Source organism: Heterocephalus glaber, unplaced genomic scaffold, assembly GCF_053883595.1.
Source record: "Heterocephalus glaber isolate CG9 unplaced genomic scaffold, H.glaber_assembly_v1.0 deba00001572, whole genome shotgun sequence".
Lineage (NCBI taxonomy): Eukaryota > Metazoa > Chordata > Mammalia > Rodentia > Bathyergidae > Heterocephalus > Heterocephalus glaber.
The window spans coordinates 2,529,923-2,548,498 of record NW_028258357.1 but is presented as its reverse complement, the minus strand read 5'-3'; the positions used below and the strand labels follow the sequence as shown (position 1 = coordinate 2,548,498).

The 18,576-nt window shown below is 36.5% G+C and overlaps 1 protein-coding gene across 8 annotated transcripts in view; it reads right to left on the bottom strand.

Annotated features, from left to right (window-relative positions):
* The window catches only part of Tmtc2 (transmembrane O-mannosyltransferase targeting cadherins 2), a 531,775-nt gene that overhangs the window by 94,511 nt on the left and 418,688 nt on the right, over positions 1-18,576 (bottom strand). The window lies entirely within an intron of this gene.

Below are 18,576 nucleotides of genomic sequence, written 5' to 3'. Positions count from 1 at the left end.
ACATGAGGCGTAAAATAGGCAGAAGTGGGTATATGTCCACAGTGACAGACAGGCCAGCAGGAGATGTAAAGAGGGAGATGGAGGTGACGCAGATAGGTCTTGGGGGTTTGCACTATGAAACTGAATAGAGTATTTAACAAAGGAAGAGGACCAGGTTCAGGGGAAGTATAGAGAGTAATGCACCTCTGAAATATCTGAGATATCAAAAATGCAGTATGTTAATCAGGCTGAATCTAGAAGCAGAAGTGGAATTTCAGGGAGACCGCAGTAGTCAATTGTGTCAAAGGCTGAAAAATATCCACTGGATTTAGTGACAAATCATTGGTGACTTCGGTAAGGTGTGTTTCATAGGACTTGAAGCCAGAAGGAAATGGGAGGGGGGGTAAGAAAATGAGCAAAGCAATAATAGATATCTCTATGGATATGTTTGGCTATGAAGGAGAAAAGAGCAATGACGTCAGCAAAAAGAAGTGAGACAAATGGAGGGCTTTGAAAAAGAACACAGAAAATCAAAACATAAAACACAAGTGCGCGTACAAATCAATACCTACTTTTTTTCTTAGTTTAATTAAAAATTAGAAGAGAAATGTAACATACATCTATATTTAGGACTTTTAGACAACTTTTCAATTATGGCCATGGCCAAATTAAACCTGCTCAGAGCTCTTCAGGCTGATTCTTTTCCTCCTGAGTACTCTAACACTTGATTCCTAATTTTGTTGTGACACTTACCATATGTACTTTAATTACCATTGGTAATCTCTTTTAATTGTAAACCACTTTAGGAGAATTGTTTAATCAACACTTAGCCAAGGGCCAGATGCATAGTAGGTGGTCAAAAATGCATGGAGAATGTTAAATATCTCGCAAAAGCAAACATTCAAAACACATTTCTTTCTAAATAAACAACTGAAATTTACTTCTCACAGTTCTGGAGGCTGTGAAGTCCCAGAATTCACTCAAGAAATACATACTCTACTCAAGAAATACTGAAAGAATACAGAAGGCACAACATTTTTCAGAGGACAAATCTGATAAATCTTAAGGCCTGAGTGATATTCAGAATTTTATGAGCAGTGTCATCACTGATAACACTTCTTCCCCACAAGGTAAAACAAGAAACCACAAATTTTATCAGTATTCTGTGATCCCTAAAATGGCACCAAGAGTTCATGAAAAAAGGGCTTCCAGGAGGAAACTTTAGCTGACTAAATTGGTCAATTCCATTTGGCAATTGGTGCAAATGGAAAGCCTTCAAATCCAAGTTAGTAGCATGAAGCCCAACCATTCAGCTGAGCCATTAGGACACAGGGCTGCTCCTTTGCCATGGCCACCACTGGGTCATTCCACACAAACTGTTTAGAAATAGCACAGGGCACTTCTATGCTGGACCCAAGGGGCTGGGCTAAGCTCAAAGAGCTCAGAGTTGACATTTGTGCTATAGAAGTTTAAAACCTGTGGGGAAGGTTAGGAAAGCTGTCTTGTGAGAGTGGAAAGGCAGGAGCCCAAACAACAGCTGCTTTGCAGCTGGGTCACAAAGAGAGCAAGAAATCCTGGACACCATAAAAGGTAGCGGATGATAGGAAGGCAATCTCCTGCCTCCATTGGTCACTGGCAGTGTGCCACTTGCTCCCAACTCCAAATGCTCTCACAAGATGATGAAGCCAGATGTAAATAATTCCCTAATTTCATTTCATTTCTTTTTTGGGTTTTTTTGCAGAAAGCTTCAGCGGTAAAGGACATAGAGGGTTATTTATTTAGACATAAAATTCTTTGATGATTTAACCAGGGTACTGAAGAGAGCACTGGATTCATTTACAAAAACCCTAGTTCTAGTCTGCTTCTGACACCAAGAAGGTAAACAGCCAAGGAAAGCCACTAATTTGAACAAGTTTCATTCTCTTCAGTTGTAAATCAAAGAACTTGGGTTACAATTGGACTCTGTTGGTTACAATTGTCTGTTAGAAAAATGGGATTCAACTCAAAAGAAGTGGCTGAAACTTTAGGTTAAAGAAAAATAACTTCTTAATTCACATCGCCCTTTCCTTGCAGTGCTCTCCAGTCTAAAATATGGGTGACAGTTGGCTCATTTCCCCGGGTCTACGTAGCTGAAACTAAGGCTGGGGAAAATAGCTGAGGCTTTAAACCAGTGCAGTTCATTTTTATGAACTAAGGAATGAAACCAAACAGAGTTGGAATAAATGATCTATTTATGTTTTAGTTTTTTGGAAAGCAATTTTAAGGAAGTAGAATATTCATAAAAGTTTCTTAAACTGGACCATATAGGTATTGAAAGTATATAGTGTGGTTCTAAGTAACTTCCATTTGCCTGAAACTGCTCTCGGTGCCCACTGTTCCAGTGTAATTCAAACAGCACTCTCTGGTTTGAAGAAAACTTCTATACTTACCCAATTCTCACCTGTATTTCATAAGCTTTCACTTGCATTAGATGAGTTAGATGATGGCTGTTATGATGTTGCCATGTGCCACCAAATAAAGCCACTAGGCTCCACTAGTAGCAAAAATGAGGACTCACTGTGACCTCAATTTTCCATTCCCTAAGCCACTAACAAAGAAGGGATTAACAAAGGGATGCTTTCTCAACACAAGACCATGGGAATTTGTCAAGCATAATTAGGTTCATCTTCTCTGCTTACTATTTTAACCCCACCATTAACCCCAGAATTAACCCCACCATTGGCTTGTTTATAGAAGTGAGTCCAGCCAAATCCTACATGCCAAGATCAGAGTAACTTGCACCCAAATTCTGTTCCCACAACTAAAACCTTCTTACTAGAAGGACAATGTTCTAATTACAATCATATATTTTGTCTATTCTGTTCCTAATTCGAGAATGCTTCGTCTTGCCCTTCATGAACCTGGCTTATGTTAATTTCCATGGAAACCACACAACTGCACATCCTTGTACATAGTTCCACCCTTGCACGTACTTTGCCTTTAACCCAATCGATTACTAATAAAAATCAGTGGCTTAGATGGACTAGCGCCTTTGTCAGTTGCACTGCCATTGGTTGTCCTGGTGTGCCACTACTTTCTGTCCCTCTTAGTTCTGTCTCTCCCCCTCCCCTCAGGCTTGTTTGTACACCGAGCAGGAGACTGGTACTTACTGCAGAGGTTCATGGTAATGTTTTAGGGGTTTCCAGCTGTCTGTTGTCATAGTACACTGCAACCCTACTTTCTCTCTTTGTAGGTTATACAATAAGAGCAAAAATATTATAGATTGCTGTGCACCAGATCCTGTTTCAAGCATTTTATATGTGTTATCTCATAACTCTGAGACATTACTGAGACTCCCACTTTACAGAAGAAAAAAACAAGGCACCAAAATGATAAGGTATCTTACCAAAATACAGAAGCTTGTTTTAGTAGAGCTGGGATTCAAAGACAGACCATTTGGCTTCATAGTATGTACTCTCACATCATAGGCACATTCTAGTAGTTCACTACCAGGAATCATCACAATATGTAACAACAAAAAATATGGACTAAATAACAAAATCAGATTACCTACCATGTGCCTGGAACTATAAAGATCAAATGAGAAGATTCTTACTCTCTTATATGATACCACATCATGGTGTTTTGGAGATAGACCCTTATCAACTATAAGAATATAAAAAAATGGGCTCTTGTTAGATACATTCTTAGTAAGTAGATGAGAAAACAGAGCATAGTTATCTATTCTTCCCTAATGAGTCAGAGGAGGTTTCAAAAAGGAGGTGGCATTCTTAAGGTGACTCTCAGATGGAAGAAAGTTTGGCTGGGCATCAACGGAACTGAACCGTCTAGTCAGTCCCAGAACTGGTAGCTCAAAGTTTCTCTTTATAGGATCCAAATTAAGAAAAATTTTTAGAAATTCCGTGTGATGGAGAAAATTTTATTTCAACATCACTTGACAAGATCTGCAGTTTACAAAGATTAATTTGATACCAACCAACTTAAAACACATTTATTTGAGAAAATCATGTGGTTTAATAACTAAACCAAATTTCTACTTTCTCCTAAACTAATGATTTCTGAGTCACCTTCTGCAAATAATAATTTTTTGGGACAAACAAAGAAAGAGCTATTGAAAACAGCATTGGTTAGTAAGCAGTATTCATTCACTTTTATTTCTAGAGTGTGAAGTGACTAGAGGTGGTGCATGGAAGATTATAGGAACCTCTAAACTAGGTGGAAAGCGAAAATACACACAAATGGCCAGGGGCTGGCCCATTGCCAACAGAATGAGTCTGTATGCATAAATACAGATGACAAGCATATCGCCGGACTGGATCATTCCCAAACCCTAGCAGGATAGTGCACTGGCTGAAGCACTCACATATGTTTTGCTATTATTACAAAATAAAATTCTCTTTCTTTGTGTCTTTCTGACAGTGAGAGAAAATGTGTAATTTCACAAGAAAATGTGGGCCACTAATAGGAAAAAATTGCGTACAGAGGTAACAGGATGATAGAGAATAGAAAGTCAAAATGTCTTTTCCTCTACATAGACAATTTAGTAGTTGTTTGGCCCAGGGATAAATTATCACTGTCAACATCTAAGACCTTCTTGACCTTGAAAGGAAAAATGTGGGATGCAGGCTGCACGAGACTTATGAAACATCAACGTCCCAGAGTGTCTTCATCACACTGCAGAGTTTGTCACCTCATGTGGCAGGTTTATCTCTGAGATACAAGGGAAACTGAACGGATGCTCCCAATCATTACAGCACTTTCACCAAAGCAATGCAGAGATGTACAGAATGGCTGTTTTGCTAACTCGATACCATGTTTTGCTCAACTGCTATGGAAGAAACATGTTGACTTGCTCAATTTCTCAAAATAGAATGTCTATGTATACGCAGGTAAAATGTCGTGGAAGACACAAACAGATTCTGAAGATGTGGGGGAAAGCTAAGCTCTTACATTGTTAAATCAGTCATTTCTATTCTGAAATATGTTATTAAAAGAGAAGCATTGGCATAAAGGGAAAAAATCCAACTAGGGAGTTAGACCTAGGTTTGAATATAGCATCAAGGACAATCCTGAGAACAGCTGGGCTCTTAGGGAAAGACACTTAATGTCTCCAGAAACTCATTCCATTTCTTACAGGGACAACAGTGATAACTCTTGATAGGGTTCATAACTGAGAAAGTACACATGAAGCTCTTACACGTGCTCAAAGAATGTTAGCTATTATGATATTTAGGTAACAGGGACAGCAGTAGCTATATCGAAATATCTTAAGCGTAGCACAGCAGTACTTTCTGAGCATTTCAAAGAAAGGAAAAAATGAAGAAACCACAACCACCACCAAAAAAGTCTCTTCTTAATTAGACCATTTATACCTAAATCCACTTAACCAAAAGCAAAACATGGGCATACATGATTATTTCCGATATAATTCAAGTGACATTCTTGGAAAACACTCACATGAAGAACTTTGAGATCTGAAATAATTTGTTATCGACCAATTGTCTCTGTTCTGGAATGTCTCACAAGACCGTAGGCACAATTTGCCTGTAGGGTCTAGGAAATTTGAAGAAAATAGAAAGCAGGGAGAATAGTAAAACTGAAGGTAGAAGTTATAGTGAAAAGAATTTAGGCTCCCTTTTGATCAAACTGGAAAACCCAAACAAGTATGGGTGACAGTTTAAGAATCCATGCCCCCTGCCCAGGAAATATGTGTTTTCGAAAGGATCTATTTTCTCTTTGAAGTGCTGACATGATCTGGCAAGCTCAGGCTGAAGTAGTTGGCAGGGTTTAAACTGCTAACAATCTTAGAATTATAAGAAAGTAAAAGAGTGAAGAGTTGACTCTGAATATTGCAACATACAGATACTTTTTGTCTCTGACAAAAAACTTGAAGCAAAGTACAATTTTATTAAAATCTGTCATATTTCACATATTTTGTTCTTAAAGCAAATTACTACAGATGAGCATATTATACTTCTTTATTTTGTTTTTACAAATATAATGAAGCCAGGAACTGTGGTGCTCACCTGTAATCTCAGCATTCTGGAAGGCTGAGGCAGGAGTATTACAAGATTCAGTCCAGCCTGAGCAATTTAGTGACTTGTTTTAAAATAAAATATAAAGAGAGCTAGCAATGTAGCACAGAGCAAAGGGCTTGGGTTCAATCCCCAGTACTGAAACATATATATATATATATATATATATATATACACACACACACACACACACACACACACACACACACACAGAGATACACACACACACCGAATCCTCAAAAAGAGTATACACACTTCAGAAAAAGAAAAATATCATGATGTTTTAAAACAGATGGGACTACCCTTGCATGAGGGACCCTAGAGGATGTAATATATCACAGAAAGCCCACTATACTGCCTGCCCTTAAAGAAGAAATTAGAAATGCATGGGTAGTAATCTCAATGACCAAGGTTACCCAAGAAACAGTTCATCATGCTAATAAATGTCTAGAAGGTAACGGCCACCACTTTGAGCACCTCTTTTAATTGTAGACATCAAAGGTAACTTGTATTAATTTCATGATGTCTCAGAAAATTTAGTATTAAAATATTTATACAAGTTTTTCTTTTCCTGAAATGTATATACATTTTCCTGAAGTGTGTATGTATTTTTAAAGTACTTAACAGACAACAGATAGAACAATCAAGTTCAGAAAACACTCAGAGAAGACACTATATGGTTTTTATACAGAAGGATAAGCAAGAAACAGTAAAAAGGACAGCTTTTGGTATTGCTGGACCAACTAGATTAATAATCAAATGAAATTAGAAAAAAGAGCCAAGAATAAGCTAAGTACTTAAGGAAGGGCCACTTAAATAATATCATCTCCAAAAAAAGACTTTATACAACAGTGCATAATCATTCTTTTAGAGTGTGTCGTTTCAGATTTGGGAGCATAAAATAGCATTTAACAAATCCATTCATTTCACAAATATTTGGATATTTACAATGCTATGGAAAATATTCTTGAGATTTCCAAATAAAGATATCTGAAATGTATTTAAACAATAGTTATTTTAATGTTTGTAAGAAGAATTAGTGTTACAGTTTAGTGACATCATGGACGGTAAAAGTTAATACTTTCTAAGACCAGAACAAATCTCAGCAAAATTACAGCAAAACCCATAAAAGATAAATTTGTTTCTTCCATAAACTTTATCAGTGTAACTTCAACCTAACCACTTCCTGTAGAAAATGTTTCATATTTTCTTCATTCCATCAAATTTATATACCAAGATGATTGTTCAGATAAAATACACAAATATGATAATTCCTTTAAAAATCAACTTATTCCTGGCTGGCATACATCATATTTAATAAAATAACAGAAAATTATCAGTAAACTCTGTTCTACCTGTCAGATGAATACATATGCATTATCATCACTGCTGTTCATACAATTCTAAAAATTCCCTCTGATGTGGATAGTTATATTAACCATTTTTCTGAGATTCCATTTCAAGGCTATCAGAGCAATATGTATGGCAAGAATATTACACTATATTATCAAATAGAAAAAAAAGAAATAGGTCATGGTAGGGTCATTTTGTTCCTATTTCCAATAATAATTACTCTTTCTATATTCATAGGATTACCATATCATTTTTACTGAGACAAAAAGAATGAATATTTTTTATATCTTGAAATATTGTTATCCCACTACCTGACCCTCTAACTTCTCTCTGCTTCCCCTTTGTAATGCTAAAGATCTCTGCATACAGATTTTTAACACAACAAAACAAACAAAATCTTCATGTTTTTCTTTGGTTTAAGCCACTTAACACATCATTTCTCTTCTTTCTACTTGTTCATTTATTTCTTCAAGCTTTGCCATTAATTTCTTTAAAGTTTTCACTTTTTCTTCTCTTACCCTTTTTTCTACCATAAAACACTGAAATAATTTGTTTGTTTAACAAATTTTAACTGTTCTTCTGCAACTCCCTCCTTTGCACCCCAAACAATAAATAAGACCAAGTTGATAACCCTATGCCAGCCCTCCAGCTAATGGGCAAGACAGACACAAAAGTAGCTAGTAACAATGAAAGGTGATTGATATACCTACTTTCCAGGGAGTATAGATTACTGGAGAATTAGCTTAGTGGGCGTGATGTGTCCCTGCAAATAGCCTGAAAGAAAGCTGAGTTAATTGGGTCAACCTCTGCTTCTGAGTTATTCTATCTACATTCATCCTTTTTTCTTTCCTTCTTTTCCTTTCCCTCTCTCCCTCTTTTACTTAAATTCATTTCTCTTTTAATTCCTGTGGTAGGGATTAAGCCCAGGGCCTCTGCACTGAGCCACCTCAGCAGCCCTTTTTATTTTTACTTTGAGGCTGGTTCTTGCTAAGATGCTAAATAGCACAGGTTGGGGTGGAACTTGCAATCTTCCTGCCTCAGCCTTTGAGAGTGCTGGTATTACTGGTATACAGCATCACATCTGGCTTCACCTACATTTGTTTAATAGGTACTAACTAAACAAGGATGGGTTAAAAGCAAAGGTAGTAATAGTTCTGGACAGACATGGTATAAATTTGATCTGACTGAAACAATAGTATTGATAGCATTCAGCTATTGCCTCAGTAATCAAATGCCGTAAGAACTCCTGCCAAGGCTGCCTGGAAGAATCTGTCACTATTACTTGATGAGGGAGCATGTGAGGTGGAGCTGGGTGGAAGGACAGGACTTTGCTAATAGAGATACAGAGAATGACATTTTAGACCAAGGATGCAGATTGTCTGGAAAAGACAAAGAACGAGATGTAATATACGTAGAGAGTCACCAGAAGTTTAATATTGTGGGGGGTTGATGGCTGATGAGGCTGAACAAGGAATGCTATGGGCAAATAATAAACACCACCACAACCTTCATCCTCACCACCACCACCACCATCACCACCATCATCACCATCATCACCATCATCATCATCACAATCATCCAGTTCTCACTGTTAAGGGTTAACAGCTACTGAGTCCTTACAACACACCGATTGCAAGCAGTGTTCTCAACGCTTTACACACATGTTGGACTACTTAACCTCTACAATCCACTCAGTAAGAAAATGCTTTTCTCTCATTTTACAGACAAGAAGAATGGAAGAAGAGAGGGGGTAAAAAGGAGAGAAGGGAGAGAAAAGAGTGGAAAGAAGAGAGGGGACAAAGGAGAGAAAGACAGTTGTTATTTTTTCCAAGATGAAAGAGCCTCCATGATCAGAAATTTTTCTAAATATTTGTTTCTATACTTTTGAAATACTAAGAAAACATCGACTGAGCATTTACTATGTACAATGCATTATGCTTTGTGGCACTGAGAGAGGAGAGAGGACAACATATGATGCATTCCACAGATATTTGGGATTCCTGATATACTCCTACGCAGATACAGACTGATCAAGATAAAGAAACACAGAAACAGAGATAGAGTGTGTAGGCACAAGACTAGCACTGTGATGCAGGATTAAACAATCTAAGGTGAATGCTCTAAGGTTGATAGAATCTCAAGAGTATAAGGAAGAGGGAGATTGGTTCTCATAGAGGTTTTCAGCAGGAAAGAGGGAGGGAGGAAAGGGCTGAGGGGAGAAGAAGGGAATATATGATGGAGGAAGGAAGAAAAAAGGAAAGGAGGAAGGGAAGAAGGGAGGAAAGAAGGAGGAAGGAATTCAGAACCAGGTCGTAAAAATTCCATCACTTCTGTATTTACAAGAAAAAAAACCTGGATTAAAGGACAATCAATAATTTTTCATGGATCTATTGGGAATTTAGTTGAAAAATAAGTCATCAACCAGAAATGTGGAAAGAGGAAATTCTAGAGAGCCACAGTGGAGATGTGCTTATCTGATACAAAACTGGATGGAAGCAAAAGACCAAAACAAAATAAAACAAAAACAAAAGGGTAGGTATACATAAATGGTGAATCCTAGGACTTGCTGAAGTCTGAATGTGGACTAACATGGAACAGAAATCTCTGGAAGGGCATACTCTAGGGGATCTCCAGCCTTTCATGGGCTTTACCTTCAGGAATCTGACTAGGTTTTATGATGAAGAACCGAAAAAGATCTCTTAGTGATGGCAGAGGAAGGGGAGAAGAATTTGCTTTGTGAAATACATCCCAACCTTCTCGATAACAAAGACCTACTCTCCAGGGAGATCTACCTTACCAGAGCCTTTTCCTAGTGCAACAGGGAAAGGACAGTCTTCTTATTTCACTTCTCTTATCCTTTCTGTCTCACTTAAGGTGCTGAGGAAGGAGGAGCGGAGAAACTTGTGACGGTCATAGGACAGTGAAATTGGCCCACTCAAAGACTGAGATTTAGTTGAAAAATTATAGAATATCCCTACACACACACACACACACACACACACACGCATGCACACACACCTTGCTACCAAGATGGCAGGGCTCCATTACCATGCAGCATAGCTTACTTGAAAGAGCTACAAGACACAGCTTCCCAGAAAAAGTACTCAAGGATGTCTAACAGCAACAGAGGATATAAAAACTAAAGGAATGCAAAGACTCTAGCACCTATAGCTATAACAAACACTGAACAAAGCCCCACTTCTAGCTAGAGTAACATAAATCCTCATAAGAAAGGCTTATTTATTTCAGTTTCTAGGCATGCCAAAAGAGAAGAAAAAAATCCCAGAAAGACAAAGCAATTATCAGAACCAGACTTAGATGTTGGAAAATGAGCCAGATTTTGGAATTATCAAACAGAGAAGTTAAAACAACCATGATTAATACATAAAGAACTCTAAAGAAAAAGCAGACAACATGCAAGAACAGTTAAATAATGTGAGTAGGAAGCCATTAGAATCAAAAGGAAATGCTATAAATCAGAAAGATTGCAAAAGAAATCAAGAATGCCTCGGATGGCTTTATCTGAAGACTCAGCATGGTGCAACAACCAATCTTTGAGCTAGACTACAGGTCAATAAAAAATTCTTAAAGTGACTGCAATAAGAAAAAGAACACAAATTATAGGATATCCAAGAACTGGGGGAAAATTCCAAACAGGAAATATGTGGTTAACTCGAATATCAAAAGGGATAGAAAAAAAAAGTGATGTAATAATGACTGAAGACTTTCCAAAAATTAATGACAGACAACCAACCACAGATTCAGATCACCAGAGCTCACCCAGGAAAATAACTTTCTAAAGTACTAACCATGGGTATAGTGTGTTCAACCTATAGAAGACCAGAGACAAAAATGAAACCTTGAAAGAAGTCCAGAGAAGTGGAGAGGGAGGGAGGGAGGAGGGAGAAACATGTGAAAGATGCTCAACCTCACTCATGGTCAGGGAAGCCTAAGTCAAAAATAGAGTGATTTCACAATGGAGAAATCTGACAAACTGCTAGAAGCCAGGTAAATGGATAATATATGCCCCTTGACATGAGATGATTAGAATGGCTCTTTACCTCTGTGCTCTAACTCCCAATCCCCATTTCAAGATTTTGCTCTATAAAACCTACTCTATAATGTGGGGTCCATGGGAACTCATTTTCTGGATCCCCTCCTGTCTCTCAGGAGCTATAACTCTCTCCCTCAATAAATATTTCCTACTCTTAATCTCCACTGTTCCTTAGAATTCTTATGTTTTGGGGAACACAAACTCAGCATACTGGATATCTAGCACATTGGAGTTATGTTTATTTATTCTATATAAGATGGACTCCTGAAAATGCTGTCATGAAAATAAAGGGAAGCAAAGAAACTGTCACAGCAATAGAGCCTAGGAAAATATGACTACAAAATGTGATGTGGCATCCTAAGTGGGATCCTAGAACAACAAAAAGACATTAAGGGAAAAGTGAAGAACTCTGTATAAAATACAGACTTTAGTTAATAATAATGTATCAATATTGGGTCATTAATTGTGACATGCATCACACTAATATGGTATTAATGATGAAGGAAACTGGGTATGAGACAAATTAGGACTTGCTGTACTAAGGTCATGATAATTCTATAATCTAAAATTATCCTAAAACAAAGAATTTGTTAAAAATTCATAGCACTAAAAATATAAAGTGCACAAAAATTTAGCCTTTATATTATCAGAGTTAAAAATATGTAGGTGTCTGTTGCAATAAATTATTGTTTTTTCATGTCTGACTCACTTTTCAACACATTTATAAGATAAACATTTTCAAGAAAATTCTAACTCAAACTGCTTAATGTCGAAGAAAGAAAATCTGTTAATGAAAAACTTCAGAATCATAACTGTTTCCTGTAATGCATTATTCTTTATAGAATATAATTAATGATTTTTCTAAATACACTAGAAAAAGATTTTAAATACTTCAATCACCAATGCTATTTCTACTTCAGAAATTAAAAACAAAACATTTGCATCTGGTCAAACATTAATAAATTCCCTTTTAAAAATTATAGGTGAAGTTAGTTGAGCATAAAAACAAAATTTTTTTGTTTTGCTAGTATTGTGAACATTACAAATATACCCTCAATCTTATAATAAAATTATCAAGTGGCAATTCAACTTTCATGTGTTTTGAAAACATTCCAATTTCTTGCTGTTTTTAGGGCAGCTCTAGTCCCAACACAAACAATTTTTTCTTCCAAAATGTTGATTTTGTTTTGTTTTGTTTTTGCTTGATTTGTGACCACTCATTAGGATAGCCACTTGTGTAATGACATGTTGCCCTCACCAGAGGCCCAACCCAATGGGGCTTCCCATCTTAGAATTAAACCTGCAAAACCGTGAGCCAAAATATACCTCTCTTTACTTCAGCAGTACCCTGTGCCAGATATTTTGTTATAGTGATGTAAAGCTCCCTAATGAAACATGTAACATGTTAAGTCAATATCATTAGGATTTACAGTCAGAGCAAGTATATTCTATTCATCAGGTCTCTGTTGCTATACCAAAATACTTTGGGCTGGATACTTTATAAAGAAAAGAGGCTTACTTAGGTCACAGTTTGGAGACTGAAAGTTCAAACAGCATGGTTACAGCTCTAGCTAAGACACTCTTGGCTTCAGTACATCATGGAGGATGGCACCATAGCAGGAGCATGTGTAAGAGTGGGAGGTCATGTGGCAAGAGAAGAAGTAAAGAGCAGGGAGGGGAAATCTTACTCTTTTATTACAACCCTCTCATAAGAACTCCCAGGGTCCCAGAAGAGTCTTTCTAAGGGCAGCACCTGCAATGTCCTAATTACTTCCCACTAGGTCTAGCCTTATAAAGTTACACTCACCTCCCAGATTGCCAGTGTAGGTACTACTTCCAACACATAAAACTTGGGAAAATACACTTAAATGATATCTATACAATAGCATGTACCAAACTTGCTAAGTTCCTTGTACATAGGTATTATTTAGGTATTTGTCACTTGTGGCAAATGTGTACCCTAAGAGGAAAAGAAGAAAATAGATACCTGTGGAAAAGCACCTTGAGCCAGAGCTTGGATTTCAACTTAATCTTATACCTCTGCTAAGATAATCTCTTTTAAGTATGCAAAGAAATCTTACAACATAAAAGCATGGTCTCCTGATCAGTAATTTTTTGTTTAGTTTGTAAATTTCTGACTCAAGCAGACAGAAAGTCTATTTCTGTTCTAGTTATCACTTTCATCCGAAGGAATAAAAAATGGAACAAACTATGTAAGTAAGACATAGCTTCAAGTCTTATTTTCAAGGACAAAAATATCTCAGACTGACCATTACATTTACAGGATCTAGTTCTCCATTATACGATATTATAATACAGGGCTTGAGATGACATTCAGTGCCCATTTTAAACTCTGCCTCATGACCAGTGTAAACCTGACCAAAGGGTCCTATTTCTACATGAACCTTTCTGTGTGTTTCTGTCTTCTACCTAAAATATTATTATTACCATGCACACCAAATTACAGTAAATGCTCAGGAATGTACCTCACCCTGTCAATTTTGACAAAGAGCTTCAATTATGTCACAGACATACAAATCCTGCAATTGTAAGTCTCTTAAAAGAATTATACTTCACAGTATGAATAGAAATAAATTCCTAGGCAGGTAGTGCTCAGGTGGTCTGGCTCCAACTCAGTGTTTTACCAGTTAAAGGTTCCTCAGATAAAGGTCAGAGTCACTGCACTCAGGCCTCCCCTGCTCCCAGCCTCACTCCCTCCAGGCTGCCAGAGCACAGAGCTTCCTTCAAATTTTAAAACCTGAGGGAAGTTATGCATGTCATCTTTAAATTAAAAATCAATTTTAAGCTTCACTATTACTATTTTTTGTTACTTCACATATATACTTAAATCATTTTACCAGGAGCTATGCTAAAATTCTTTTTACTTAAAAATATACATGAAAAATGGTTCTCCACTGTGTAACTATGAGAAGACAAGCTAAAACTAGAAGGAAGATTTGTTTTCAAAATAAATTTTATGCATTTTGAAGTTGGGCATTTACACATATACCATGTTAGGTACCATGTATACATGTTTTGACTGAATAAGGCAAATTAAAGGCTAGAGAGCATCTTAAGTAGTACAATTAGCAAAAAAGAAAATGAAGGGGTAGTATGACATAATAGAATTTAGACACAGAGCTGGGTTTAACCTCTGTGAATCTCAGCTTCCTCATCTATAAAGTGGGTATCTAGTTCATGGATACCTCAATTCATGTTAGGAGGTGACAGAGTAGCACCTCCAAAATGTCTGTCTCATTGTATAATGAGTATGAGCTAATTTCTGAGATACTCTGATTGATACAGCCAATGAAGAGGCATGGTAAGGAGCCACACTATACAGTATGTGCTATCTAATTATATGTCAGCAAAGCAACTGATGAGGATTTATGGTGAGGGAGTCAAGAGGCGAATAACAAGTTCAGATGGCCCTAGAAGCTCAGGACATGAATGAAGCTGAGTCCAGAACTAACTGTGTTTGGAGCAACGATTTTAATAAATCTAAAGATATAATCTATAGCTCACCAGTCCTCCTGCTTCAGGCCTGTAAGCCTCATAAACTTGAAAAAGTCGCATGGAGACTTTTAGACATAAGGAGAAATGACAAAGACCTTATGAACACATTCCCAAATGGTCCAGTTTTGAAACTATTTATGAGTCTACATAAATGAGTAGGTTGGCCAGACATGGTGGCATATGCCTATAATTCCAGCTAATTGGGAGGCTGAGGCCAGGGAATACCCAAGCTCCAGGCTAGCCTAGGTAACTGAGCAAGACCCTGTCTCAAAATGAAGTTTTCAAAAAAGACTGGGGATGCAGCTCTGTGGCAGAATGCTTCCCTATTATGTCAAGACCTTGGGTTCAATCCCCAGCACTGGAAAAAAAATATTTTAACATCTTAGAATTAGCCTGTCATCTCTCTCTCTCTCTCTCTCTCTCTCTCTCTCTCTCTCTCTCTCTGTAGATGTATGTGTGTAGATGGTTTCTGACTTGCAAAGTGTTAACTTATTTTTCTACTTTATGGAATATGCATTCAAGAGAAGCTATACTTGGAATTTTCAATTTTGGTCTTTTCCTGGGCTGGGCAGTATGACACTCTCATGTGATACTGGGCAGTTCTTAGTCAGCCATGTGATTGATCACCAGAGGAAACCAGCACTCTTCTATATATACCATGTTATATTTGGTAGCTTAGGTGTATTAAATGCACTTTTGACTTAGAAAATGTGTAATTTACAATGGTAATACCACCATAAGTGAAACACCTTTATGTACACATCTGGATACCACAAGAAAAAAAAAAAAGGCAATCTGTCTTGGTAAAAGTGTTGACCCAACCACTTACAAGAGAAGATGTTTGCTTTTTTTAAATGTATGTAGTTTGAACAGAGCTGTTTTAATAAGCAGAAATACTCAAATTTTCTTCTGATATATAATTAGAATTTATCAAGCTAGGAAAATATGAATCATAAATTAAAAGCAGAATTTAACTCACATTAAAATGTTTCAAGATTTATTACATGATAGGAGTCAATACAATGTAGTAAAAAGAAAATCAAACTGGAAGTCATGAATCAAGTATCATAGTGTGTCAAGGAACTCATTTAACAAATTAAAAAACTGTAAAATGGATTTAAAAAATGCCCTCAAAGAGATGTGGGGACCTGAGGCTCACACGCTTGGAAAAGTGAGATGGATAAACCTAAGGAGGAATGACATAAAAACACTCATGTTTTTTCTTTAAACACTGAAGCACATGTATGTAGATATAAGACAATGTGTCCTTTAATAATTTAAGTATTTTAATTTTTATTGTTCTTCAGACTATCTGGCAAAATAAATGATGACTTCTAGTAACTCACAACATGAAAACAGACTGCAAGTTAAGGGTACTGCAGAGATATTTGATTTCTTATGTCACTTGTAGAACAGTTTAAGTAGACCAGTATAAGGTTCACACTAGATAATAAAATGTACATCATGAAATGGAGAAGGGGGAGAGCACTAAAAGTTGGATTATAAGATTCACTAAGCTTCTGGCTAAAAATAATACTGTGATAACCCTATGATTTCCTGAATGCTAAATCATAAAAGTTAGATAAGGTAAGCTATATACAAGTTTAGCTGAATATTGTATGGGATTAAATATCTTTTTATATTTCATCTATTATTTCAGTAGCATGATATACAATACTGTTTTCTTTTTTCAAAATTAATTTTGCAACTTGAATTGTATACATGTACAATGAATCAGAAAATCTACAAAGAATCAGAATTACAGGAAAAACTACTTTTTGCTCCCTTCTCCTTCCGATCTAAACATGGTTGTGGATGATTATCATAAGATCAAGCAACCCTGAATGTTGTCAACATTCAAAATGAAAAAAAAATGTTCTTGAGAAGATCAAATGGAGAAAAAAACCCTCAGCTTTAAATAGTATTAGTGGTCCCAAAAGACCCATGGAAACACACAACACTGCACCTGCAGATGAACTTTACAGACACTATTCTAGCTTGGAATATGGGGCTTTCTGGTGGAACCTCAAGTACTTTCCCAACTGGAGTTTTATGTAGACCGATTAACTTTGGCGAGACACCGAAGTCTGGCTCACTGCTCCTATGCAGTAGCCAAAATAAAGGTCTTCTATATCATATATTACCATCACAGTCTCCAATATCCTTCCTTCTCTCCTCCTAACCTAAATCTGGAAAATAAGCTAACAGCCAAATAGTTTTTATTGCAATTCAAATCAATGTTAATTTTACTGGATCACAAAAACTGCAAAATATTTGGCTTCAAGACAAAGAGACAAAACAAAAAGAAAGAGAAAACACAGAAGGAAGCATGTGTACACAACTAGTGAACCCACACAGCTTTAGAAAAAACTAGAAAATCATCTGAAATACAATAATTGAAATGTTATTCTTTCCTCTCTCTTAAAGCATGCCCAATTTTAAATTCATAGCATTAGCCCTAGGTAACAAAGTTCAAACAAGGAATAAATCACAATTTTAAGCAGACCAATTCAAACTCAGCTTGTGTTTAGTATTTTAATTGGACATGACATTGGTACGAAAGTTCCATATATTTTAAAGGGGATAACACCTGGGCCCAACTACATTTAAACATGGAGGCTACCAGTGACTTTAATGCAGAACTATTCTCCAGGGTATCATGGAAAATTTGTACTAGAGGTATAACGTAGATCTAAAAGTGTCAACAGCCTAAAACTGAAGTCCTATATTCATGAACTATTACACCTAATAATAAAAATGCATATAACTATTCAAACGAAACTAGTATTTAATGACAATATTTTAAAATAAGGTATAAAAATTGGGGCGAGCAGGATGGCACGTTGCTTTTAAGAATCTCTAATCAGTTCACTCAGGCATGCCAACTAGAAAAAAAAATCCCACACTTAAAATTATTTAATGCAGAATAAAATTAATGACATGATTCAAGAAAAAATAATTCTACTACTTAATTACTAAGTGAATTTTGGGATGTTCCTTAAATCTCTGAAGCTCACTTTCTTCATTTATAAAAAAGGAGATAATATTTCCCAAGGGGTGTGCAGCTGCTATGAATTAACACATCAAAAACAGGGTCTCGAGAGATGAACATTGCACTTGAGTTTACCTCTCCTTCTGGTAATTTGTAAGATTACTCTACGTCCACTTTATAGTCAAGCCCCATTTCATTCAACAATTCAGCATGAAGCATTATTAAGGATTAAAATTATGCTTAGTATGGAGGAGTAAATCTAAATACATGTGTTGAGAAGATGAGGGATAAAGATGAGAATCAGTCTAGGGAAATTAGAATATTAATCTTGTCCCAAAACATTAAATAACTTAAAACATAAAAATATACAGGGATTTTTATCAAGACAGTGAAAAAGACTACACCCTACTGGCATGTGTAGTGTCAAAAGATGGGCAGATTTAGGTGTGTCATTCAATTGGGAAGTGCTGTTATAGACATACTGAGAGCAAAGCTAAGGAAGTACAGAGAAAGAGGGGAAAAAATGCTTGAGAGAGCCAGGCAAGACTTCACAGAGGAAATAAAATTTCAACAGGTAGAGAGAGGAAAAGGACATTTTTGGCAGAGGAATAGAAAGGCTATGATGTATAGAATGTGCCAAAGCCTTC